The sequence below is a fragment of the Dermochelys coriacea genome, chromosome 1 (genome assembly GCF_009764565.3).
Source record: "Dermochelys coriacea isolate rDerCor1 chromosome 1, rDerCor1.pri.v4, whole genome shotgun sequence".
In the NCBI taxonomy this organism is placed as follows: Eukaryota; Metazoa; Chordata; order Testudines; family Dermochelyidae; genus Dermochelys; species Dermochelys coriacea.
Genome location: NC_050068.2, coordinates 126,086,195 through 126,113,562, shown reverse-complemented (window position 1 = coordinate 126,113,562; position 27,368 = coordinate 126,086,195).

Below are 27,368 nucleotides of genomic sequence, written 5' to 3'. Positions count from 1 at the left end.
AATGCTCCATATACTATTACCATTCCTCAGAGCAATCCAGTTCCCTCCAAAGCAGCTCTTAATTAAAATGAATCTTTCATCTTGAAGAAAGGCAGCAGCAGCATACACATGTAAACTATTTAAATTGCTAAAGTTGACATTTTTCCATTCAGAGCTGATTTGTAAAAGGTGCTTTTCTTGCAAAAGCAAATGTAGACGCATCCAGATACGCACACTGAAAATAAACAGCCACGTGTACATGGACAGTGGGTATGAGCCCTCTCTCTAACGGCAGTGTCACTTCAAATTCATGTAAGCTCCAAAGTGTTCAGCAATCTGCTGTGTATTGTAAGCTCTCACGAAAGCTTATGCTCAAATAAATTTGTTAGTCTCTAAGGTGCCACAAGTACTCCTTTTCTTTATGCCAGCAATGGCAACTGTGCCTTTGGGCAGAGGAAATGTTGCTTTTCTTGGGAGTTCCATCCAGGAAGCACTAACTTTAAGTTCTGGCTGGGACTTCGTAAAAGCCCATCAAGCAGAAACTATGTGGGAGAGTCTCTGATCCAGCACATTTGATGGGAACTTTTGCCTTACACTCTACTTAGCCCTGCAGCACCCCCACTCTCAGATCCAGATCCCACTGGAGGACTTTCTGGCACCAGAAGCCTGAAATTGAGGTTTGGATGGCTTCCTTCAGCAGAAACAAGCCCATTGAACTGCTTGCTTAGTTGTACATTACATTGCCATGCTTCAATGGCACCAGAGAAAGAGAGAAGTAATACAGCCACTGTTGGAAAAATTACATCCTGCATTCATTTCATTTTCCTAGTTACAAGTATTTGATGCAGTTTCATTTGGCATCAGTTCTTTGCTTTTTCCAATTTATATTTCATTTTCTAATTCCCTACACAGTGAGCTGAACAATAGGAAGGAACACAAACATACAATAGTATTTGCATACTGTAACATAACCATTTTACTGTACAGTTGTCAGTAGTAGAACATCTCCTTACAATAATGCTCTTGTTTAGTCCTAGTAAACAATATGTAGAGTTCAGCACTTGCCAATTCCTTCCTTTCAGCAGAGTAAAAGAAAGTAACACAATTCCTTGCTTTCTGGCCTGTATCCACAAACACAGATCTTCAAAACAGTGTGTTAGAAGCACAGTGCTACAGATATTTTGGTTTCCCTAAGAATCACTGTCTCCTCCACCTATTTAATTAGGAATAACTAGGGCTGCCAAATGATTAAAAAATTAATCATGATTAATCACAAGATTTTTTAAAAAAAATGCAATTAATCACAGTTTTAATTGCACTGTTAAACAATAATAGAATACCATTTATTTAAATATTTTGGATGTTTCCTATATTTTCAAATACATTGATTTCAGTTACAAGACAGAATACAAAGTGTAGAGTGCTCACTTTGTATTATTTTTATTACAAATATTTGCACTGTAAAAAAGATAAAAGAAATAGAATTTTTCAATTCACCTCATACAAGAACTGTAGTGCAATCTGTTTATTGTGAAAGTACAACTTACAAAAGTAAAATTATTTTTACATAACCGCACTCAAAAGTAAAACAGTATAAAACTTTAGAGCCTACAAGTCCTCTCAGTCCTACTTCTTGTTCAGCCAATTGCTGAGTCAAAAGTTTGCTTACATCTAAAGGAAATAATGCTGCCAGCTTCTTATTTACAATGTCACCTGAAAGTGAGAACAGGTGTTCACATGGCACTGTTGTAGCTGGTGTTGCAAGGTATGCTAAACATTTGTATGCCCCTTCATGCTTTGACCACAATTGCACTTTCAGGATAAAGAGATTGCACTACAGTACTTGTATGAGGTGAATTGAAAAATACTGTTTCTTTTGTTTATCTTTTTTACAGTGCAAATATTTGTAATCAAAAATAATAATATAAAATGAGCACTGTACACTTTGTATTCTGTGTTGTACTTGAAATTAATATATTTGAAAATGTAGAAAAACATCAAAAATATTTCTTATACATTTCAATTGGTATTCTTTTATTGTTTAACAGAGCAATTAAAACTGCAATTAATTGTGATTAATTTTTTAATCAAGTTAATTTGTTTTGAGTTAATCACTTGAGTTAACTGAGATTAATTGACACCCCTAGCAATAACCTTACCTGCATCTGTAATTGTCTGTAGCCCTCTCTATTTACTTACTATATTATCTAGCCCAAAACAGTAACTTAAGGCTTGCAAATTCTTGTAACAGGGATGCTGGAACAATTTTCATAGTGGGGGTGCTGAGAGCCATTGAACCAATGTATATAATGGAAAGCACTTCAAGCCAGAAGGTGCAGCAGCACCCCCAGAATCCATAATTCCAGCACCTATGGTCTGTAAAGTACTACTGCTTTATTATTGCTGAGTGAAGAACAGAGGGGTTTTTTTCCCCAGGGACAAGGGGAAGGGAGTGTATTGGTAGAGGTGGTTGTCAACTGGCAATGTTTTCCACAAAACCCAGCTCTAGCGTCTCAACGAACACTCACAGGTTAAGGTCCTCAGCTCAGAACACTCTTCGCCAGCTACTGAAAATTTCACCTTGAGCTTTCTCAGCTTCAGTAACTGATGAGTATAACTGTCTTGACAGTTAAGTGATGAACAGGGCTCCCTAAACTAGGCAGATCCTGCACTCTTTGAGGTCTTAAAGCTACAGACCCAAGCAGTGAGCACAATCCTGATGGGATGCAGAGGCATTTTCCCACCTAGCAGCACCAGCAGTGTTTGCCCCCTTAGAGGGCCCCGAGTAAGAGCATGAAAATACACATGGGCATGTGCTTTGATGCTAGCCAGAAAAGCTGGCCCTGGCGTGGTGAGGGAAGTTTATGGTGTGACATTTCAAAAGAGGAAGCAAATGAGCCTCAGGAGGTATTTGAATCAATCAGAATTCCTCTTGGAATCCCAACTATAATGCTGCACCCTTAAAGACAAACTGTAGCCATCACTGTTCAGCAGCGGCTACTGTAAATTGTGCACATTGGAAGTTAATCTAAAGAGAACACTGAGTAATATTTCCAATTTGATATAGAGCCAGTTGGCAAGGCAGCACTGAGACCTCACTCTGGGGGGCATTCCAGGCCATAGCTACTCGAGGCTGATGAAGAGAAGAAAACAACATTCCTTGTGCAGGTGTGTGATGAACAGGGAAATAACTGAATGATTTTGTATGAAGGGCGCAAGCCTCTATGAACATGTCTACAGTGCATCTGGGAGCAAGTATCCCAGCCCGGGTCCACAGACTTGTGTTCGTGGCCGGGGCTCATGCTAGTGCTCTAAAAATAGTTGTGAAGTATGGGGATGATGTGGGTGGGCTTGAAAGCCTGAGCTCCAGCCCAAGCCACAATGTCATAGCAATGTCTACCCAGCTGTTCTTAGAGCATTGGCCCAAGCCTCATGAACATGAGTCTGTGAACCTGAGCTGGGAGGCTCACTCCCTGATGCAGTGTAGACATGCCCTATGTGCTTATGATGGGTTGATGGGGCCAGAAGAGGTTAAAGGGCAGTACTGGGCCCAGGTGGCCCTGCCCCTCCAGCTCTGCAAAGCATGCTCCACTTGGAAACAGGATTGAAAAGGGAGCAACACAGTTCAGAATGGGAGAGGCAGGGGAGGAAGACAGACCTCCATGGAAGGCTCCTGACAAAGACACCAGAGAAGTCTCCCTGAAGGAACAGAACTATATGCTGAGCCTGGTTGGGGCTGGTGGTTTGGTTTCTCTTTCTTTTTCTATTTACCTTATCTCAGACCAGAAGGGGGAAAGCAGCAGTATGAAGTGACCCAGGGAGGGTAGCTCCAAGGTCCCCCTCTAAGGCCAAGTGCTGTTGACCATCCTAGGGCCCTGGGTTGGAGCCCAGTGGAGTGAGTGGTCCTGGAGTCCTATACCACCGTCCCCATGACTGGGTGGGTGCTCACCACTAGGTCACCCAGCCCACCAAGGACCCCATTACATGGGTTTCTTGCTGTGGAATGAAATCAAAAGGAGTTGTTAAATCAACCAAGGAGGGAAGGTAAAACAGTCACATGGAAAAGACACCTGAGGTAAACAGCTTCAGTAAGTTAAGACAGCAATGGCTGGGCCATCAGTGGGAAATAAACTATCTGCCTGGTTCTAGCCAAGCTAGAATGGCTAACTCTTCCCAAGGCGGAGGCCTGAGATCAAAGGGAATTCTAAACCTCAAAGACCCTAGAAAAGGGAAACAATTTGGGTGAACAAGGAGAGGCTGCCCAAAGTGTGTCAGTAAAATGCTGGCAGGCTGATAACCGTAGAGAAGGAGACAGACAGTGTGAGCAAAACAAGCTGTTTTCCCCTGGCAGAGATAGAGGTAGCTGAGCTGAGGAGAACTTACAAAGGTGTGATACCCGTGTGTGTAGGTCTTGTATTGTTTTAACTCTTTGCTCTTTGTGCTTTGTACCTTTGAGGAATGAATGAATGAATAAATAATGCTCTGTGTAGAAGACACTGTTTGTTTCATTGCAAATGTATATGATCACAGGTTCTCAAAGGGAAACCTTATACAGATGCCAAAGCAGACTGGACCTTTGTCATTAACACAAATGGGAACCAGGAGGCTGCAGCCCAGAGTTCCAGTCTAGAGGTTGTTGGACTACATGGTTATACCCAGAGTCTGATGCAGGAAGCCAGGTCTGTCACCAACGGGGTGCATTTGAGTGGGATGAAAACAGGTCTAAGGCGCAGTTTGCCCCACAGCCATGTCAGGAAGTATCAGAGAGGAGACAGCTACCTCCTTCTGTTAAATTCTGGCTTCTCTTCCAGTAAGATAAACTTCTCCACTGGGGACCACTAGTAAAAGAAAAAAAGTCATAAGCTAAAGTTTGGTTAGGGGGATATGTGTGTGGTGACAGTCAAGATAGATAAAGAAATTAATGAAACACCTGGAAAGCAGGAAAGACAATAAAAAGACTTCAGAGAAACCAAGTGGATCCTGCCAAACATTGAACTGCAAGAGAGTAGAGCTGGTTGGAATTTTACACATGAAAAGTTTTTGAAAAATGTCTTTTTTTAAAGGAACTTTTTATGAAAAATTGTCACCATATTTGAAATGTCCTGTTTTTCACAAAAGTTTCCATGATGTTTTTATCAGTATTTAAATAAAAAATTGTATCAAAATTGTGTTTGAACTCCTTATCCTACGTTTTAGTTTACTGAAAATCATTTTTGTTCAATGAAAATTTAAATAATTTTCCTTAAAAATTGATAAAAATGGATGGAAACTTTCATGAAAGAAGGAAAGACTCCACAGTATCGTCTCCCCACCACCACTTGCTTCAACTCCATGATATCTTAGCACAGCAGAAAGTTGATCCTATCTACATTCTCTTTCAGATTGGTCCACCATGCAGCGATCCCTCTCTCCTCAGAAGGCAGTGTGAAGGCACAGGACATTGGTGGGTTTCAGAGCAACACAAACCCAGTTCTGAAGAGAGGTTAAATTCCACCCGCAGAACTTCACATTCTGACAAGACAATTCTAGGGAAACTCAACAGGCTGAGGAAACTTCTCGAGTTTCCTGTCCTGCTATTTTGCTCTTTTCTGCATAAAGCTTAATCTGATCCTATATCTATAAATGCTGTAAATCTAAACCCTATGCTGATGCTGCTGTATATGGGTGTGGCTGTCATGTGAGCAATGTACCTTTTGGGCAACTTTCAAATGGTACCCTTTATTCTGTAGAAGGCTCTGTACATATATGACCAGATACATGCTCACGGAGAGGCTGCCGAATAAATATTCTGTTCGACTAGAGTGTGACTATCACTCTATATCCTGTTGTGTGTGGGCAAGTGTGACCAGGCCAGGTAATTTCCAATTGAATGAATATTTTACTGCAGGCAAATATTTTAAATAAACATTTGAAAGGTGTCCTTACGGCTTCTAAAATACACACAATAACTTTTGGCTGCTGGCTACAAAGATCCCAAATGTGAAGTTCTTGTGGGTGTGACTTGTCTCTTCTTTCACACAGTTGTGATGTTATGATTTCTGAGATGGTGTAACTTTCTGTGATTCTCACATAGTTATCAAATGCAAAATGACATTTGGTTGCTTTATTTAGAGGTCAAGGACACCTGATTTTCTGCTCTTTTGGATCTCTGATGAGAATGCCTGGCCAAGCTGCACTAGATGGACCTCAGTGTTGAATTTTTCCACCTTTCACTATGGTAATGGCAAATAGTTAAAAAACATATATTTATAGACAAATGAAGCCAATAGACTTGGAAAGGAAATGAAATGGAGTCATCTGACACCATGCTGGTGACCCTATTTCTGCAGGCTGCTTTGGAGATGAAGTGATTCCCATGCAATCTAGTCCCAGGAATAATGCCATCCTAAAAAGCACAGATAGGCCCACAATCTTCTTTCATGTACCCCTCTTTGACTTTAAATAAGTGCTTTTTTCCTTTTTCTGAAGTTCTTGCACCTCTTGTGCTTTATTTAAGGGGGAGGGAGGGAGAAGAAAGGGTACATGAAAGAAGAGTGTGGGCCTATCTGTGCTTGGGGGGGGGCAGGGAGAAGAGAATCCAGTAAATAATATTCAAGGTACTATGATTACTGTCTGCCCAGATGAAAGCTCAAGCATATCATGAAGGTCAGTTTTTGAACACCGATGTGCATATTTCCACGTAGCTCCTAGTTTAATACTCTTACCCTCTAGGCCAGATTGAGACTATGTAGAATGCTTGGTGTTAATATGCTGAATTCTTGGAGAAGAAAGTGGGTTACTTGGGTTCCCCATTGCTAGTGCACCTGGAAAGTAAAGGGGTGGTATTAATGGGACCTGAATGTAATCTCAACCTCTGGGGACGGGGGTGGAATTTGGAGCCTCTAGAGAGTTACTGTCCTCTCAGTTCTAATATTTTTCTCTATATAGTAGATGGTCTGTTAAAATGTTACTTTTGGGTTAGTTCTCTAAAATATGTGATTTGCTACAAGCACATCCATCTGTCTTGGTGAGAAGGATGGTTACTACAATGATGGGTAAAAGGAGGGAATAAAACAAGGCAATATTTAGGGTGTAAATTCCTCTCTTTGCTAACCCTGCTGAGGAAAAAGATCATCCAGTAATCATAAGAAAATATAAAGAGCACTGTCAGGAATTTGTGTGTTTCATTGTTGACATTTGACAATTCTATTATAACCTGCTCCTTTGCAGGAAATATGGGGAAATAGAGCCTAAATGAACCTACTGTAAGGTGGATGCACATCTGGTTGGAAAACCATAGACAGAGAGTAGTTATCAATGGTTCAAAGTCAAGCTGGAAGGTCATATCAATAGGGGTCCCACAGGGATCTGTCCTGGGTTCTGTTTGAGTCAAAATCTTTATCAATGATTCGGATAATGGCATAGTGAGTACACTTACGAAGTATGAGGATAAGACCAAACTGGGAGGCATAGCAAGTGCTTGGGAGAACAGGATTAGAATTCAAAATAATCTTGACAAACTGGAAAAATGGTCTGAAATAGGATGAAATTCAATAAGGACAAATGCAAAGTACTTACACTTAGGAAGGAATAATCAATTGAACAAATACAAAATGGGAAATGACTGCCTAGGAAGGAGTACTGCAGAAAAGGAGGTTATAGTAGATCACAAACTAAATATGTGTCAACAATATAATATTGTTGCAAAAAAGGGAATGCCATTCTGGGATGTATTAGCAGAAGTGTTGTAAACAAGTCATGACAAGTAATTCTTCTCCTCTACTCAGCACTAATAAGACTTTTACTGGAGTACTGTGTCCAGTTCTGGGCACCATATTTCAAGAAAGACATGGACAAATTGGGGAAAGTCCAGACGACAGCAATAAAAATGATTCAAGGTCCAGACTCTAGACCACATGATGTCTGAGGAAAGATTGAAAAACTGGATTTGTTTAGTCTGGAAAAGGGAAGAGTGAGGGGGAACACGATAAGTCTTCAAGTACATAAAAGGTTGTTATAAAGAGGAGGGTGATAATTTGTTTTCCTTAACCACTGAGGACGTGACAAGAAGTGATGGGCTTAAATTGCAGCAAGGGAAATTTAGGTTGGACATGAGGAAAAACTTCCTAACTAAAAGGGTTGTTAAGCACTGGAACAAATTACCGAGGGAGGTTGTGGAATCTCTGTCATAGGAAGTTTTTAAGAACAGTTTAGACAAACATTTGTAAGGGATGGTCTAGATAATAGTACTGCCTCGGTGCAGGGGACTGGACTAGATGGGCTCTTGGGGTCCCTTACAGTTTTACATTTCTATGATTTTCTATGATTGTAGATCCTAAGCAAATGATTCCATTTAGCACGTGTTTCATGAAGACCTGAAAAAGATTTTGCATGAAGCATATATAATATCTTCTAGTCAAATTTATCTTGTTGTGGGGGTAGTTATATTACTTTCATCACCATAATATTTGTGTACTTTATGAAATTATGAAAATCCATGCTAGTTATCTACACAAAAAGCTGTGCTTGTTTCCTCTTTTATATGGCTCAAGGAAAGGAATTGTCTAGAACTTCACTTTTCTTCTAATACTCTGTTTTTATTCTTTTCATGCCTTCTCCAAGAACAGGGTCAGATGTGTGTGGCTTTGTCTTCATTACCAAAAAAGTGTGTTTTTTACGGCAAGATAGCTATTTCAAGGTAAAATCCTAGTAGAGACAAGGTACAGGTAGTTTTACCTTGAGGGAGCTAGCTGAGATAGCTGGCTCCACACATCTGTTTTGCCCTGACTAGCTACATTGAGGTAGAAGTTATAATACTTCATATCCACTAGCATCTTACATCAAGGTAGCTATCTCAATGTAAAAACACATACCTTTTGTGCAGTGAAGAATGCCTATGAGTGTGTGTGTGTGTGCCTGCGTTTTGCCATGCAGGTGATCGAGTTGGGGTTATTCTTAACTCTTGTCTAACAGAGCTCTGCAGCCAAGGGGCAGCTACCAAAATGCGTTGGTGGGGTGGGAAGATTCACCAGCATAGACACCAAGGGGAGGCAGCATGTATTTCCTTATTCAGGGCTGCTAGGTAGTGGCTTGGCTCTAGTTCAGCTTTGCGTCTTCTCAGCTCTGCACCCCCTGTTGCCATAGCCATATGGGATTTGCGGCAGTAGGCAGTTGCTGGGGCCTGGGCCATTCCTCCTTCTCACCTTCAGAGTGCAAATGATCCACAGACCTGGACAGCTTCTGTTCAGATGTTTCTATAGTACAACAATGGTTTTTTTTCCCATTTCTTATTACAACATAATTTCGGACAGATTCTGATTGTGAGGGAAGAACAGAAATGGTACTGCAGTATAAGTAGCCTCTTAGTTATCTGCAGTGCACAATGTCTATATAGATGAAGCAATGTCAACAAGTTTACCAGCTCTCTACAACCATCCATATGGAATGGGCTCATTCCTATAAGAGACAAAGACTGTTACTACTTAAATCATTTGCTTCCATCTGGATTATACCTTTTCCTGGTTAAATAGCACGGGCCTGATCCCAGTAAAATTAATGGCAAAACTCTCATTCACTTCAGTGAGAGTGACCTTGAGCCCTAATTTTGCAACAAGAGATGCACAGAACATTTGTACTCACTGCAAGTAACAACATGGAGAATGAAACAATCCCTTAAAAGGCTAATGTGCTCTGAGCCAAAGCAATTTTGTTTAAAAATCAAAAGCCAGAATAATGCTGGGATAAGATTTAAATTTAATAACTAAGTTTTGTGCTGACACTGAAATACACACATGCTTTTTCTTCTCCTAAATCAAAGAGGAAAACCCTTCCCACTCTTAAAACTACAAGGGTGTGTGAAACATCATCGGAGCAGCTGCCAAATGAAACAATCAGCTCATGTGCTTGTTACCTGCTTCTGTTTAGCTGATCCATTTGTAAGATAAGATTTTTATCATAACATCAAAAATTAAATTGGATTAGTATTAAGTTTTTATTTACTATTTGATACGCACTAACTAGGTGCATGGTGCTGTACAAGGGCCAAAAATAGACAATCCCTGACGAGAGGAGTTCACAGCACAGAAGACAGACACAGAAAAAGCAAGACACACTGGGAGACCCAAAGTAGGGAGCTGCTTGTTTTTGTTTATTTTAAATGTGGAGCTTCATAGTCATTATTATTTCACTTCTTGTGTGGGCCCTGGGGATGAAGTAATTATTTAGGAGGGATCTGTGATGGGGTTCCTGGGGTGTAATCTGGACTTTGGGACTGCTGAGCCCTCCAAAACCCACCAACTTGGGGTATCCCTCACATTGTGATGCTAATGTCATGCTACAAACATCTGGCAGGTACTGCACTTGCACAGACATCCACAGGCAGGGACACACCCAACTGTATTACATGAATGATTTCCCAGCCATTCATGAATCATCAATAGAGAGACTCCAGACAATTCCCCCAGCTCCCCAGTCTTGTATCCCAGAACTGTACCATTTTGTACTGGTCAGAAGCTGGACAAGTCTAAGTTAATTACTTGATTTGCCACTTGTTCATAGGAAACTGGACATGCACCAGCCTTTGTAACCTGAGCAGATTTCCCAAGCACTTTAGACAAACTTACTGGTAAGGATAAAACATTAAAATAAGTTTATTAACTACAGAAAGGTAGAGTTTAAGTGATTATAAGTGGTAGGCATAAAGGTCAGAGATAGTTACCTTAAGAAAATAAAAAGTAAACACCTATTCTAAATTCTAAACTTTTAGTCTAAGCAAGAGCTGAATCAAACAGCTTTTCTCATCCTGACAGATGGTAAACAGGTTACAGTTCCTCAATACACAGGCTGGGACTCCCTTCCAGCCTGTGTCCAAATTTCCCCAGTTCTAAGTCTTTGTCCTCCAAACGTGCTTCTAGGTATTGAGACAGAGTGGGAGAGACAGGCCAAGTGATGATGTCACTGTCTCTCTTTTTATACTTTCTTTCAACTGCTAGGAAGGTCCTTGCTGTGAGGGTAGGCAGTTCCCATTGGTCAAGCAGACTCCATTGTGTATGTGCCTTCTCTTAAGGAGTTTCTGGGATAGTGGATTACGACTGACTTTCGATGGCTGCTCCTTTGTTGTAACTGAAAGCCTGGTCGTTGGTGTTCCCAGCCTCAGAACATATTTCAGTAACATATATAGCAATACTTCATAATTTCCCATACAATGATAGCACATACAATCCAATAGGATATTAATGTTCAACAGATTAAGACTTAAAATACCACCTCATAAGGCATACTTTGTACAAAACATATCATAATTATAATTGACAGTGTGGGTTCCAGGTGTCTACTTTGAATGCTCACAAGATGGATATGAATTAACTTTCTTCCTAGATTTCCTTTTGTATAACCTCCCCATCCTTTTACTACCTGATTATTGCTTGAAAGAACACAATGGTTTTTGCTTGCATTCTTTACAAATGTTTCTTAAGATTTTGGGGGGTAATGCAGAATTTAATGTTGCATTGGCAGCAAGTAATATTTTCGGTCAAAATCATCCAGGTGTAGTTCCATCGGCTAACAGTTACATCAAGAGAAATTTGGTCCTGTGTTTTTGAATTATGGAAAATTACAAATATTACACAATCTAATAACTCCTTACTACGCAGAATATTAACTGTGAATACTTTTCAGTAAGACTCTTTTTATACCTACTGTTAGTATATTCCGTAGACCAAAGATTCATTATTTTACTGAATAACAGGATTCTGCCAGCTGCTTAATCAGATAGGATATGGTATTAACCTCATGTCTTTGGATTATTTAAAATCAGACTGGAGAAAACTGGGACTTAAACTTGGCAAAATGCTATTATTATTAAGCAAAAAGAAGCCAGATAAATAAGCCATTCTGCTGTGTTCCTTCCCCTCCACTCCAGAGAAGAAGCCAGCAGCTCTCAGAGCCACTCAGCCCAGTTTTCTAAGCAAAATTTTTAATTTCTTTGGATTATCATTCAAATGAGTTTTCAAAACCCAGGTTATCTGCAGTGCTCTGTGACCATGTACAGCGGGGTCCAAACTGTTGTAACTTTTGCTCATTTACAGCATCTGACAGACCCCCATCCATTAGGAAGAGGTGATATCAGCTTGGACACTGATTAGCAAGAGAACTCCACTCACTGGCTACAGTTGGTATATTGACTGCAAGAACCAGAGACAGGCTGGCAATAATGAAAGGACAATGGACCACTTGGCAGCAGTATGCAGATAGCTGGACAAAGGAAATTGCTCTACTGACTCTACTTCATGCTGATTAGGCCTCAACTGAAGTATTGTGTCCTGTTCTGGATGCCACATTTCAGGAAAAATATGGCCAAATTGGAGAATGCCCAGAGAAGAGCAACAAAAATTATTAAAAGTCTAGAAAAAATGAGGAAAAATTGGGGGAAAAATCGATTTGTTTAGTCTGGAAAAGAGAAAACTGAGGAGGCGGAGACATAACAGTTTTCAAGTACATAAAAGGTTGTTACAGGGAGGAGGCTGAAAAATTGTTCTCCTTAATCTCTGAGGATAGGAGAAGAAATTGCAGCAAGAGCAGTTTAGATTGGACATTAGGAAAAACTCCATAACTGTCAGGGTGGTAAAGCACTGGAACAAATTGCCTAGGGATATTCTAGAATCTGCATCATTGGAGGTTTTTAAAAACAGGTTAGACAAATACCTGTCAGGAATGTTATTATGTAGTTATTATGTAGTCCTACCTTGAGTACAGGGGATTGGACTAGATGATTTATTGAAGTCCCTTCCAGTCCTACACTTCTATGACTCTATATTGCCCATAGTAGTATATAGGTTTAATTTCCAGTGATATCCATTGTACGTGGCATTAGTAAACAGGATGATGCAGTGTTCAGCCAATATAGAGGGTGCCTGCATCACTGTACAAATCTTGATGTGTGCATAGCTGCATGTTTGGACAGTAAAAACATCCGATAGGTCAAATGTGCAATGAGCACCAGTGCAGAAGGGCCTTATTTTACAAACTAGATTACTTTTTGACAGAATTACAACATTGGGGAATGAGGAAAGCACAGCAGTTGTGCTATTGTTAGATTTTAATTAATATTTAATACTTTGTCTCCTGAAAACCTTCTTGAAATATTAATTCAGTTCAAATTGGCTTGACACTGTAATATGGTTTGAAAACTAACTAGCTAATTGTAAACAGAGGGTAATGATAAACATCAATGTATTGAGTTGGAGAGAATGTCTACTGGGGGTATTCCAGGGTTTGTTGATACATCTGGTCTTATTTATCCTCTTCACAAGTGATCCAGAAGAGGAAGTAAACAGCACATTAATGAAATGTACAGATTATATTAAATTGGAGGGATCTGCTAGGACAGAGAAATAATACAAGGTATCTAGAGAGACTGGAAACATAAGCAGAAAACAATAAATTGCAGGGCGGGGGCCTAAATTGCATATACTCAGTAGGAAGGAGAAACTTGGGAAAAAGTAATGCTCAAAAAGATAAGGTAGACAGCAAACCAGACATGCATTTGCAATGGAATATAGCTGCTAAAAGATTCAGTGCAATTTTGTGCTAAAGGTACAAAGGGATTACATCGCAGAGTAGGGAGTTAATAGTTTCTCTACATAGACCCTGGTGCATGCACACCTGGAATGTTACATTCAGTTTTGAGTAGCACATTCATAGAAAGATACTGAATTATTATTTGGCGTATGTAATCCGGTCAAGCCAAGCCACAGCATTCTTATCTACAATATTCAAGGCATTAAGACCTCTAGGAAGTTGAGTCATTTTGCAGTCCTCAGCAATATGTGTCATGGTTTGCGGCTGCCCACATTGACATAGTGGACTGTCTCTAAAATGACACTGAAATTCTGCTGCAGCACAAATTTCATGTCTGGTATGAAACCGGTTCACAAAGCTCAATTGCCTTTGCAGTAAATCAAACGCAGGTTAGGGTTGAGTGGGGTCCAAGACAAGATAATTATTTGTCACTTTCTCTGCAGACCATGAAGCTCGCCATGCCTCTACTATGAATCACTCAGCCGGTAAACCTATCCACAACAGGCACCAGGAGGGCAGATGACTCTGTGGTGGATTAAACAAGTCTTTAATTAATGGTAGATGTGGCATATCATGCAATTTTGTCATGAGCTTTGCTATGCTATTCTCTCTGTGAACACTGCACAGAGCAATATTGCAGAAAACCAGTAATCATGATAGAGGAGTAGATTTAAGTGTGCCTGAAATAATATACATGGTGGAATTAAGTTGTACCTTAATCATTGTGTGAGATAAGCGAGCCCATACTGGAGTGCAGTTCTTCACAGCTGAATACCAGAGTGACATGGCTGAAGTGCATAACATTTGGGCATTGGCACCCCATGTCATTCCGGCCAGTTTTTCAAGAAGGTTGTTGTGCATTTTGACCTTAATCGCTGTGTTTGTAGGATGGTCATGCCTCAGGCCACTAGGCCAACGTGATGCCTAGACAGACCAGTTGTGAATCATGTTTTATTCACTGACCATTGAGAACTATCATTAGCTCTCTGCCCACTTGTGCATAATGTAAGTGGAAGACACTTGACACAGTCTTACTGCCACTTGGTATCATGCACCACTGACAACAATAATCGGCCATAGCCGCCATCTTCAGAACACTCTCAAGTATGTCAAAGGAGTGTACTCAGTTCTGAGGCATATATCATCTGCATGAACAAACTTGTGAGACCCAGTATAGTAGGTTATTTGAATATAAGTTGGATAACTTGGAGATAATACAGATCCTTGTAGGAGGCCGTTCTTCTGGTGCCTCCAAGCTCCTATTCTATCACCAACATGCACACGGAAATGGCAATTTCTCAGAAACAGAGCCATTGCACACACTAACCAACCTGGCACATTTCTAAACTATTTCACCAAAAAGCCTGTGTGCCAAACCATATCACATGCCATGGTCAGGTCAAGGAAAATTGAACCAGTCTTCAGCTTATGTTGGAATCCATTTCCAAAGAAAACTGTAAGTGCCAGCACGTGATCTCATGTACTACAACTGTGGCAAAAACTTGCTTGCTCTGGTGTGAGCGTGCCTTCCACAGATGATGAAATTGTTTGTGAAATCAGATGCTATGACAGGGCACACATGCCCTCCACTGGGACTGCAGGGGTTAACTCCCCTCTTTGAGCCAAGGAAGCCATGCCCCCTCGGCCCTGCTGGGCATGCTCCAGCTGGAGATCAGGTATAAAAGGGAGCAGTCCAGCTCATTCAGGGCTGACCACTGGAGAAGAAGGAGGTGTGCTGCAGGCTCCTGTGGAAGGACCTCTGGCACTTCAGGATGTGGAGATCAGATGGTGATGACCCACAAACCCCAGATTCTGGGTGCCTCAGAAGAAGCAGTGACCGTGGGAACCCCACGATGGCACACTGCAGAGAAATGGGTAGGAAGTGACCCAGGGAAACTTTGCAGGGAATTGGTTATAGAACTGGAGACTAATTTGGCATGTTTTGGCAGGATCCCCACGAAGCCATCAGAAGGGTCTTGGGTTGGGACTCGGTGGAGAGGGAGGATGCGGGTCCCCCTACCCTGGCTGCCGCCAACCCTGAGGCAGCGGCCCATCTCACCAATACTATTGACTCAGGCCACTAGGCCACTCAGCATGACAGAAAGGGCAGTTCTATTGACTCTGACTGTTAGGCCATCCCAACCCGATGGGGGGACAGAGGTATCGACTTTGGCAATAAGACCTTCCCATCCATTAGAAGGGCAGCCATATTGACTTTGGCCCTTAGGCCACGCTACCCAAGACTCAGAGTGGTCGCTCAGACTTTGCTGCGGAGTTATAGCTACCCTTACCCCATCAGTTTGCATCTTCCACAGAGATGATGTTTAATGGGATGGTTATTACCCTGCATTCTAAATACTCTGTAAAGCAGCCCCAATCCGTCTTCTGGAAGTTCCATCTAGGCTTCAACATGCTCCTTATAATAATAAGATGCATTCCTATCTGCATCAACAATGGACGATGTTGGCCATGTGGAAAATCATTAGTACAGTACACGCCGTTGGCTGCAGGCGATTGGCAAACAACATAACCCAGCACATGTGTAGGCAGTAGTCCCTATTCCAAAGTGCTGAATGGAAGGTACCATGCTGCTTAGGGTCATGGACCAGTGCAAGATCATTCTTTCTTGCCCATTCCAACAGTTGTTCACCATTTGGGTCTGCTGTTGCATAACCCCACTTGCTATGATGACTATTGAAGTTGCCAACATACACTGCTGGCTGCTTAAGCCTTGGGAGAACTTGTGGACCCTATGTTTCACCAGGTGGCTTATATACAATTTGTGATTTGAAACGCACCAACTTCAATCATGTCACAAAATGGTGAAGATTCTATATGGAGAGCATCTAATATATCACTATGGATGTATGTGGCTCGACCATCTTTTGCATGAAGATCGTGACTTAACAGATCAAACCCAATGATCTTAAACTGATGTGCTTCATTCAGCGCAACATAAATCTCTTGTAGACAAATGACATCAGTTAGAACTTCCTTTGCCAGAACACCAATAAATTCAGGCTTGGCATCAGACAACCCTTCAGCATTCAGCTGGAGGACCTTAAGTGCCAGATCTATAACTAGAAAACCTATGACTAGAAGATACTGAATAAATATAAGAAATTCAGAGAGAAATGAGAAGAAGTTCAATGGAAGTTAGGCTCCTAGACACTTGAAAATCCCAGTAGAAACTAATCTTCCTCTATAGACACCTAAACACCTTTAAAAATCTGGCCCTTAAAAGCCCCTGCAGACTAGGCTGCAATCAGACTTAGAATGTGCAGCTTGTGAAGGTGTACCCACACTTGTTTTAATCCAGCTAGCTTGCTAAAAATAGCACTGAAGACATGGCAATTTGGGTTTCAGCATGGACTAGCAATACAATTATGAACCCCGGAGGAATGCAGGCTTGTACAGACTGTGCGGAAGTCTGTGCAACTGTGTCTTCGCTGCTATTTTTAGCTGCATTATGTAAAGTACAGCTAGCATGGATATGTACAAACTACAAATCACCCTTCCGAGTACAAGGTACACATATCCTAAGCCTCACTGAAAATTAATGGGATTTAGGGTCCTATATTACAAAGACTTCTGAAAATTGATCCCCAAATCTCTATCTCAGGAATCGATCCTGCTCCTGTTAAAATTAATGTCAAAGCTTCTATTGACTTTAATGAGCAGAATCAAGCCTCTAACATTAAATTTCCTCTTTTGAGTTCAAGTCTTGTCCCATAGGACCAGATTTTTCCTTCAGTTACACTAGTGCAAATCCACAGAAACTCCTTTAAAGTCAATTTTGCCCTTAATGTTACTTCTTTGTGGTTGAAGACCACAGTATAGAGTTTAAGTTGATAATAAAATATTTTGTAATACAACTTTTACTGATAAGCAGTAAAGTTCTGCTGACAATTTACCCTGTGTTACTAACATATTACTGTTATCATTGGCTTGGTATATATTTTTCATAAATAGTAACTGCATATAGTACAGGACTTTAATGCCAAGTCAAAATGACTGTAACACAATTTTATGTTCTTTGTAGCCTCTACCAAGTCGTATTTTATAGACCTGTATTTTGATTTCTATTCTTTCCAAAGTAATATGTTTCCACGTGTTGATATCCATAAATGTAATTTTCCCATAGGTTCCTCTTTTTTTGATTTGGTCATGATGAAAAAAATTAAATGTGACAAATTAAAACATTTACCAACTTTGATTCTTTCTCTTTTAGAACACTTACATTCGAAAACAAATTATATATATTAGGACTAAATCAGAGATGACAAAAATGGTAGCATAAGATACACCTTGACATTGGCCATCTCATGTAGCTCACTCATTGTAGAAGTGTGTAGTGGGAAAAGAAACTTGCAAGAGGATTTGAGAAAGTATAAGAAAAAGCAGGGTAGCTTACTTACATTGACTTACCAATGTGCAACATCACCATGTTTGTCATCTCTGAATTTAGCCCTTTGATTCTTAGGGCCAAATTATTTGCTAGTATAAAGCGGCACAGATCCTTTGGATCATCAGTGTCTGAACCTATAAACTCTTACTCGCACTGTAGTTCTTTATTCTTGTGAGTAGTTCCATTGAGTAAAGGAGGTTAGCAGAACCACTTGTGTGATTAGGTTTGCAGGATCAGGCTATTATTTGTATATATTATATGTATATTTGTAATAGTTGTAGGAGTAATTGTTTTAGAATTAATTTTGTTTTCTGGGCCTACAGTAAATGCAATCTCTAATTTAAAGACTGTATTTCTTGTTTTGGAATTTTTTTACTGCACATTAAAACTAAAGCAAAACATACTTTTTGTGCTTATAAACTGTTTTTGATCTTTCATAATTGATACCATATTCGACAAAATATTTTAATTCTACTCATGCAACACCTAGAAATGTCTTAAAAATATTTCCCTCCTCTTTTCTCTGTCAGTTTAGTACCTTCAGGCTTACAGAGTGCACAGTTATAAAGATATGCAAAATAAATGTTTTACTTAATCAGTTGGTACTGCCAATTACTTGATACTGTCAGCTATTGATAAAATTGCTGTCTATATTTTAATGCACTGTGATGACTTAAGATCTTGATCCTGCTATGAGCTCCATGCAGACAGACCCCTTCTCCCACACTGACCCCCATCCAAGTCAGTGGGGCTTCATGCATGCACAGGGGTCTGACTTTGCAGAACTAAGTATAGGACTGGGACCCCAATCCAACTCCCATTGAAGTCAGTGGAAAGATTCACAAATTGATTGTAATGGGAGATAGGTCAGGTCCTAAATGAGACAATAAATCATTCAAATCCAGTGGCAAAGTGTGTTTACAGCATCACTGAGAAGCTCACACATTGTCAATGACTCCTATAATGGAAGGAGTACAGGGTCTATCTGATTTGCTTCATTCTTCGCTACATGCCATACATAGTCAACTTCTCTCGAGCAATAGATTCCATGTGGTACTTGGCTATTGTAATTTGATGTCCAACATTTACTCCGTTAAAATTACCTTTTATTTTAACAACACTTTTAAAAATCATAACATCCTTAAGCAACTTGGCTTCTACAGGCAGAGTTATTGTTACAATCGTGGAATGTAGTTACAGGTGGAAAATGAGTCTGGGACCCCCCCCCCAAAAGACAGCAGCTTTCCCCCACCCACACACACATACCCTTAATACTCTGTTTTTTTTTTTTTATTCCATACTAGAAGAGGCATAAGGCAAAAATCAATACTTTTAAAGCAAAATTTGGTTCATGTCATCAGGGGAAAAAAAATCAAATGACTCAAGGGACTTCAAATAGGTGTTTTGAACAGCCAAGCTTCTCCAGTACAGCGTGTGTTTCCATATCTCGTTGCTAATAGCACTTTGGGTTGTTTTTTTCTGCCATTCCTGCTTCCAGATAGCATTTACTGAGAACTGAAACAGGAACTAACTAAATGGATTTTCAACTTTGAAACACTGTTGCCAATGCTAACTTAAATTTTCCCATGATTATTTTTAATGTAGGGAGTTTAACCAATTAAAAAGGATGCATTTAAGGCACCCTTTCAAATTATATTTAAATATATGTAACAAAGTATAATTGTGATTGTCAGTGTCAAAGGACTCTTTGAGGAAGTATCCCATTATATGAAAAGTGGCAATTGTCCTTTCATAGCTTTTTAGGGTACTCAGTCCTAAAATGGCTCTTCCTAGTCAATGGAATATCTATGAAAATGGTATCATTTCAATTTAAAGCTTATTTTTCAGCTGTGGTAGTTATTTATAATTTACAGAGCACTAGGACTATATATGGCACTTTACAAAACACTTGGACAAATCCCCTTTACAAAATTCTTACAGTCTCGGACAAAAATGATGTATCAGACAAGAGTTCACATGCAGAAGACCAGGACACTTCAGTAGTGAATAGTTCAATGTATGGAGGCTGTGTATACCACACTACAAATCACAGATAATAGTAATGGAGACAAGAATAAAGGAGGACAGGTTTAAGGGTGGGTTAAGGAGAGAGACAAACATTAGGCTGCCAAATTATCTTACTCCCTTATCCCCTCCAAACCTAATGAAGAAGTTGACACACGTTACTGCACATAGTTGTTATACTGCTTCTCCCTGAAGGCTTAGACCATCCAAGGGACTGATGGGCATTTGTAGCTAGAGGGGTCCCTAGCAACATGGTGTCTCTTGGAACAATGGTGTCTAAGGCCTGAGGGACCCATATCAAGCAAATTCCCTTGATTATGTACTCAGAGCAGAACCCATCAGTGTGTTTCATGGAAGGTGGAAGGACATACATGTGTGAGTGAAGAAAACCTTTTCCCTCAGAAATAATAATTACTACTATATTCTAGGAGTGAACCTCACAAAATTTCCACTCCCCTACTAGGAAATAACCTGCTTTTGTTGTAAAGTACTTTGAGGGCCCATTTGGATTAATGGAGTTATATAATTGAAAGATCATTATCACAGCTAAAGAAAATTTTCTTCCTTCTACTTGTGGTTTCTGTGAATATTGAATACTTCCTGGCTCAGGTTATATCCTGGTTCTGCATTCAAACCAGCCTTGGATACTCATTTTCTGAATCAGTGAAAAAGTATCAGACTGGAAAAATTTCATTTTCCATAACTGGCTAGCACTGACTTAACTCTTGCTCAACAGGAGTCAGATTTGTCTTGATGCAATGTCTATTTCCATTAAGGAAACCATCAAAACTACTGCTTCCAAGGACTGAGAGATGAATTACATTGTATCACAATGAATCATTCTTCAGCTTATTTAGCACCACTTCACACAATAGCCCAGGATTTATAGATAAACAAAATCATCCTTTCTCTATCAAAGGATTAGTACACAATTCTGATATATGTTCTGAATATATTTTTAAAAGTCAGGGGACCAGATTCTCCAGTTTGCTCCCATGACTTTGAGCTACTCCAGGTAAGCAAGGCAGTCATAAACCCTGTTTAACTGGCTGGTAAAGCCATATCTGTGGGTATTCTGCATCACTGGAATGGCTCAAAACAGCTGGAGTATACAGGTAAATCTGGGCCAGTACTTGCAGACAACGCAGGCCAGGTGAAATAAATGGTGTCATACTGGATTCCTGGTCCATGAGTAGAACTCCTATCTGCTACTGTAATAAAAATAGATAGATAAATAAATAAATAATATAGTAGTTTCTTAGATTGTGAACTCTTCAGGTCCAGGACTATGGATGAAATCCTGGCCCCATTGAATTCAATGGCAAAACTCCCATTGACTTCAATGAGACCAGAATTGCACCTCATTTTTTGTGTGTGTTTTTTACAATACTTAATAAAATGGAGTCCTGATCCTGATTGGAACCTCTGGATGCAATGAAAATATAAATATAATATTAAATAATAGGCTTTATCTGTAAAGGCAGGAAATAGAAGAGTTTGTGAGAATGTGGAAGATAAAAGGAGGGAGGACTTATCTGTCTGTCTCACCCAGAAGCAGGCTAACGAGGCCAATTAAAAATAAAAACATTATTTTGAAATCTATTTCAAACTATATTTATGGTCAGAAGTGCTAATTATTTTATGATCTCTCAGCAAAATGGGAGTTTTCCCATATATATTTCTAAAGCTAATACAACAAAATACACCTTGAGGAAAAGTTTTATAGCAAAAAGTATTTACATGTCCCCCAGTACCATATTTCTAATGGTTTTTGTGATGTTGGCCTATATATAATGACAAAGAACTTGCCTACAGTTAAAGTAGGAGAGTCTCAGAGTCAAAGCCAACAACTATTTTTGTTCCTTTTTGTAAGGTTTTCCAAGTATCAAAACTGCTACCAGGTTCTAATGTGATGCAAAATATTACAGATAATAAGCAGCCATAACAAAACCTGAAATGTATTTTGTTGTTCCCATTGTGGCTCTGATTTCAATAGGTGCAGAACTGAGCTAGATAAAGCCTTAACACCAAACTCCTTTTGATAATGCCTACAGGACTCTCATTTATTTTAATGGAAGACAAAGGTAGTCATCTGTGTGCAACATTTTTATTTGTGTCACTTGGGGAAGGGAATCATTTGTCTTTCTTTCTGGTTCACTAATTAAGATTCACAATGAAGAAGACAGCTCTCTTTCTGGGAAGTCATTTATCAATAGAGAAGGGCTTGCTTTGAAAATTTCCATTATCTGATGAAAGATACAGGGGAGATGCTAATTAATTATTCCTTTTTACTATCCATTTTCTCTGAAGTTTCACCCCTTTGTTAGCCTTTACTACTGTCTATAAACACTAGTGACAGTAGTTATTTCAGGAAGATATTTTTGTCTTTTTATATATATTTTTGCATTTTAAGTCCCAGGCAATATTTGTAACAACATGGCATTACAAATGACAGTCTTGAATAATCTATTTGCAAGTCTACATATCCCAACACACCATGCAGTGTTCCTAAAGCATGAAATGACATATGCAGATGGGACACCAACACTGGAGCTCTTTCTTACCCAACCCAAGTGTTTTTTCATGCACAGGAAATACATTCTGTCCAATGAAGCAATGGGGAGTCAAAGATTGTTCCAAAGTTTGGTTTCTATGAAATAGGAGATGTACAGTAGTTGTTGTAGACAACCCAGTTGAGAATGAAGGTGTTAGTTTAAAACAAAAGAAATTTCTCCACACTCCTGCTTCACTTTCTGTCACAGAAAATATGAAACTTTGTTTCCTTGGCCTTGAATATATTATCTATGACTGTGTATGAAAGCTACAGATTGCTAGCTCGCTGTCTTTGGGGATTTTCTGACATGCTTTTACCAAATGAACATATGGAAATGGCATAAAAGAGAGAGTGTGAATTCTGGAGTGGCTGTAAAACCAGTTGATGCACTTGGATAGTTTGGAAATGCACCAAACTGACAGATGGATTCCAAAACTACAAATACTAATTTCATGAATTAGATACTATTTTTTCCTCGCTATTCAAGTTCATTTCTGGATTTCCTAATCACAATCTGCTTTGACATTAATGAAGCAGATTCTGATCTTGGTTACACCAATGCAACTGATAGAAGAATCTGGCAAGCTACATCTAAACCACAATGGCATTGTTGTGATGGTAAAATATATTCATTGTGCATACACTGAAACATGAATCGTGTTGGAAAACAGAGTTATTTTTTACAACTAAGCAAAGCCCTATGTATAGAAATGTGTCATATAAAAGTTATTTTTAATTCCAAAGATTCTGGCAAATACTCTTTGGAATTTCTGGGCACATATGTAGAAAATTCTGCATAATTCAATTTGAGGCACCTGCCAATCTCACTCCTAGCCAGCCTGTTTCTAATATATTTTAAAATATATTGTTGTCAGTACTGTTGCTTTCAAACAGGAATGGATACAATAATCAACTATTATTTGGCAGATAAGAATGGATGTGAAAGAGAGACATGATCATTAAGAGATAATGATGGACATGAAGCTCTTGAAGTGATCACTTCTATTTAATAATCTCCCTTAAGAACCAAATCTCTGTCTAGCTGATATATGCTTTCAATAAAACTATGCCCATAAAGTTACTTTAAATACTATTTTTTCCTCTTTGCTTGTGTTCTTTTTATTCCAGTCTACTTATGCCATCTCAGCTTCACTATAGCTAGAATGGTTAGATCTAAATGCCTGTTTCCCTGGTGATAAGGATACTATACCAAAGAAAACATTTGGCTTGCTGCCCATCCTACTCTCCACCACCAAGTGAACATAAACATCAGCAGTTAATCATAATAATTAAATACAAGCACCACAAATGTTAGCTGATCTCTTCCTTGGAATTTAGGTGAGACTTCAATGAGGACATCTCACCATACATAAAGTGAAACAAACTCTGTAACATTTTTTCAGGATTTTTAGGGTCCAAACATGCAATTTTTTACTGACATCCAGGTCTGGAAATGAAACCCCTCAAGCCTTCACCAATCTCAGTGGTACTCCTGATCTGAATATGGACTGCTCTCCTGAATAAGCATGTGCAGGGTGGGCTAGACATAAAAGGAAAAACGTAGTATAGTTGTTGTCCCTAATAAATTAAAATATTTGGCATTTCTGTCTCCAGTTTATAATTAAGATCTTATGGACAATTTAGCTAATTGGAAGATAATTAACATTAACTGTTGTTGCTGCTATTCCCTACATGTCATCACAAGCCAAGAGTAAATTACATGAAAGAAGAAGGCTGTTATGGAAAAATATGGTTGATGTTTGAAAAATTTTACTGTAGGATTTGACTGCCAGGATTCCTTATTTGTCTTCTTTAATAACATATCTAGTAGTCCTCATGGAAAATAGTGAAAAACTACGTACCATAGTAAATAGATAAAATAATTACAGCTATAGGAGCCTTAGCAAGGGATACTGAGGAGGTCTGAGTTATGATTGCCTCAGCTGTCTTTTGCTTTATCTATATTTACTTTAAAAGCTGGGAAAACTGCCTGCCAGCCCCCAAACTGCAGGGAACTAATTTTAATTTGATGTTTTTGCTTGCTATTGTAATGATGTACGAATAATGGAAGACTGCACAATAATATGAGTGGGTAAAATTTTGAAAAGTGCCTAAGTCACTTAGTTGCCTATGTCTCAATGGTGCTTAGGTTTTAAAAATGGGAATTAGGTGCCTTAGTGACTGAGGTGCTTTTGAAAATGTTATTCAGTTTCTTTACCTATTTCCTTTCAAAACATGTTCCAGGCCAATGGGGGCTGCGGGAACCAGCATGGGCCAAGGGATGTGCTGGCCACTGCTTCCCGCAGCCCCCATTGGCCTGGAACGGCGAACCACGGCCAGTGAGAGCTGCGATCGGCTGAACCTGCAGACACTGCAGGTAAACAAGCCGTCCTGGCCCACCAGCAGGTCTCCCTGACAGGCCACGTGCCACGGGTTGCCAATCCCTGGTGTAAACTGTGATGTTTTTGAAAATGAGTAGAGATGGAATGAGCCAGGGATGATTGCTTTTGCAAACCCTCAGCCATTATGTTTTGATTTTGTAAGTGTAAAATGATCCTTTGTTTCAGTTTCAGTTTTGAATTAATGGTCTACAGTCAGAAAGTAGTGAAAGAGGAGAGTGGTAAATTTAGATCTTCAGCCAAATTCTGCTTTGGCTTAAACCCCACACCCTCAGTTGTGTAGGTCAGGAAAGGATTTGTGCTTATGTTAAAGGAACTCTCTTCTGGTAAAAAGCTATAGAGAAACTAAGGAAAAGCATACTTGAATTTTGTACTTGAAAAAAAGACCACAGAAAAGCCTTAAAATGTAATTTAATAGTGAAATGAATTGGCAAAAGTGCTTCCATCTCCTGGACTGCAGAAGTGCTTGCTTGATGATTGTTCACACAAAACATGGAGGTGATTGTGCCTAAAATATAACATGGACATTCTTTTGTACTGGTATTAGACACAAGGTACCTTTGAAAATTTGGCCTAAAATATTTGAGAAAGGAGTTTGAAAAAATTGTGGGGTGAAAGTAATTTTTCTGTTCAAATTGGATTGCTGAAAACAGAAAAAGAAAAAAGAGTTCATAGTTAATCAACTGCCTCCCTTCTGGGTATCATAAATGAAAGTGTTGCCTTCAGAAGAACCAGATCAAAACTTGTTTCACAGCTTCAGGTCATGAATATGAAGGAAAGAGTCATCACAGTTAATAATCTTGTGGATAAGAAACCTTTTGATGAGGGTGAGTAAGTTTGGAAGTTCATTATTTCAGAACTGAAATAGGTAAAAGTGAGTGAGAAAAGTATGAAATACAATCGTGTTTTAGTATCCTCCTTTTTTAAAAGTATCTGCACATACTTATGCTTGGTGCAGGTGAAAAGGGTGAGAGGTTAAAGCCACTGTTTTATCTTCTCTAATCCTGGGGTGGCTAGAGGTCATAACAGCCCCCAACACAAGTTAAAGCAGGAATAATTCTCTGGGGAATGTTTTGCTGGCTGACTCAGGACTGCCAGAGCACATCCAACACACTCAAACTCTACCCCCTCTCTCCCTGACATGTCTTCTCAATGCCTTTTTTTCTAGTCATGATGTTCACTTTATGCTGGAGATGGGATGAATGGGTACCATAAAGCCATCTGAGGATTCCCTCATTCCAGGGCAATCCTTTTAAGGCTGGTTTAAGGTCACTGGCTCCAGTGACACACAGGAATTGGAGGTGGGCAAGGATCCAGGGTGGATAAAGATCATTTAAAAAAATTTTTTTGAAAAATCAGATATTTTTTATTTAAATCGGATTTTTTTTATAAAAATGCTTTTTGAGGAAAAAAACCTATCTAAAGAGAGTTTTAATTAAGATACATTATAGCTCAAAGATATTTCATCATGGAATAGGGATTATAAATTCTAATTTTATAGTATGAGACAATATATTCATGTAATGTTTAAGAAAAGTTTTGTAAATGAGTTTCAATAATTCATGGATTAGGGATCCAAATTTATGGGGTTCTAGGGGTTTCTGTATAGATTATTTAGGTTAATCTTTCTATCTACCCAATATGACTCAGTGCTCAGTCTAGAAGATACCATCAGAGATGCTTAGTTTTGCAGTTCTCAAACTGTGGATTTGTGTCTCCAGAGACAACATGCTTGTCAACAGCAAAAATGTTTTAAATAAATAAATAATATATAGAGGTGAGAAATAACAGAGCTCAACCCTGTTGTCCAACTGCACATTTGTGTACAGAGTCAAACCCTTACCTTTCTCTAAAAGTGCAAAGTTTCAAAAAGTTCAATGAATAGAAGATTGTTGGGGACGCAATAGATCTGGACAAGGAGAAGAAGTCTGGAGATAAATGTGAGAAGGGAGGGACAGGCAGTAGAAACAAAAGTGAAACTGAGCAGCATATTCTAGAAGTCTTGAAGGCTTTCTGAATGTAGCCTTCATTGATTTGAGATACCATACCATTCTCTCACTAGAAGGGAAAACCTATAATAGCAGCAGGCAGTAAAAGAGACCCAGTTCGGAACTATTTTAATGAAGTTCCTCTACCTGTGGGTAAGAGAGGCATGCGTGCAAAATGCAAACAGTGCAACAAAGAAATACAAGCCCTGGTTGCCCGAATAAAACAACATCATAAGAAGTGGTCCTTCTCAGGAGAAAGCTGCATTGAAGATGATGAAAGGAACATATCTGAACATGCAGGATCTTCAGGTTGGTAACAACCAACAAGAATGCACTTTTATGTAGAAATCCATGATTAAATCAAATCTTCCTGACTAGTGATTTAAATCAGTTCCACCCTGCAAGGATCTGACCCATAATTTTTAAAGAACTTCTTCCACATTTATTTCAGTTTACTT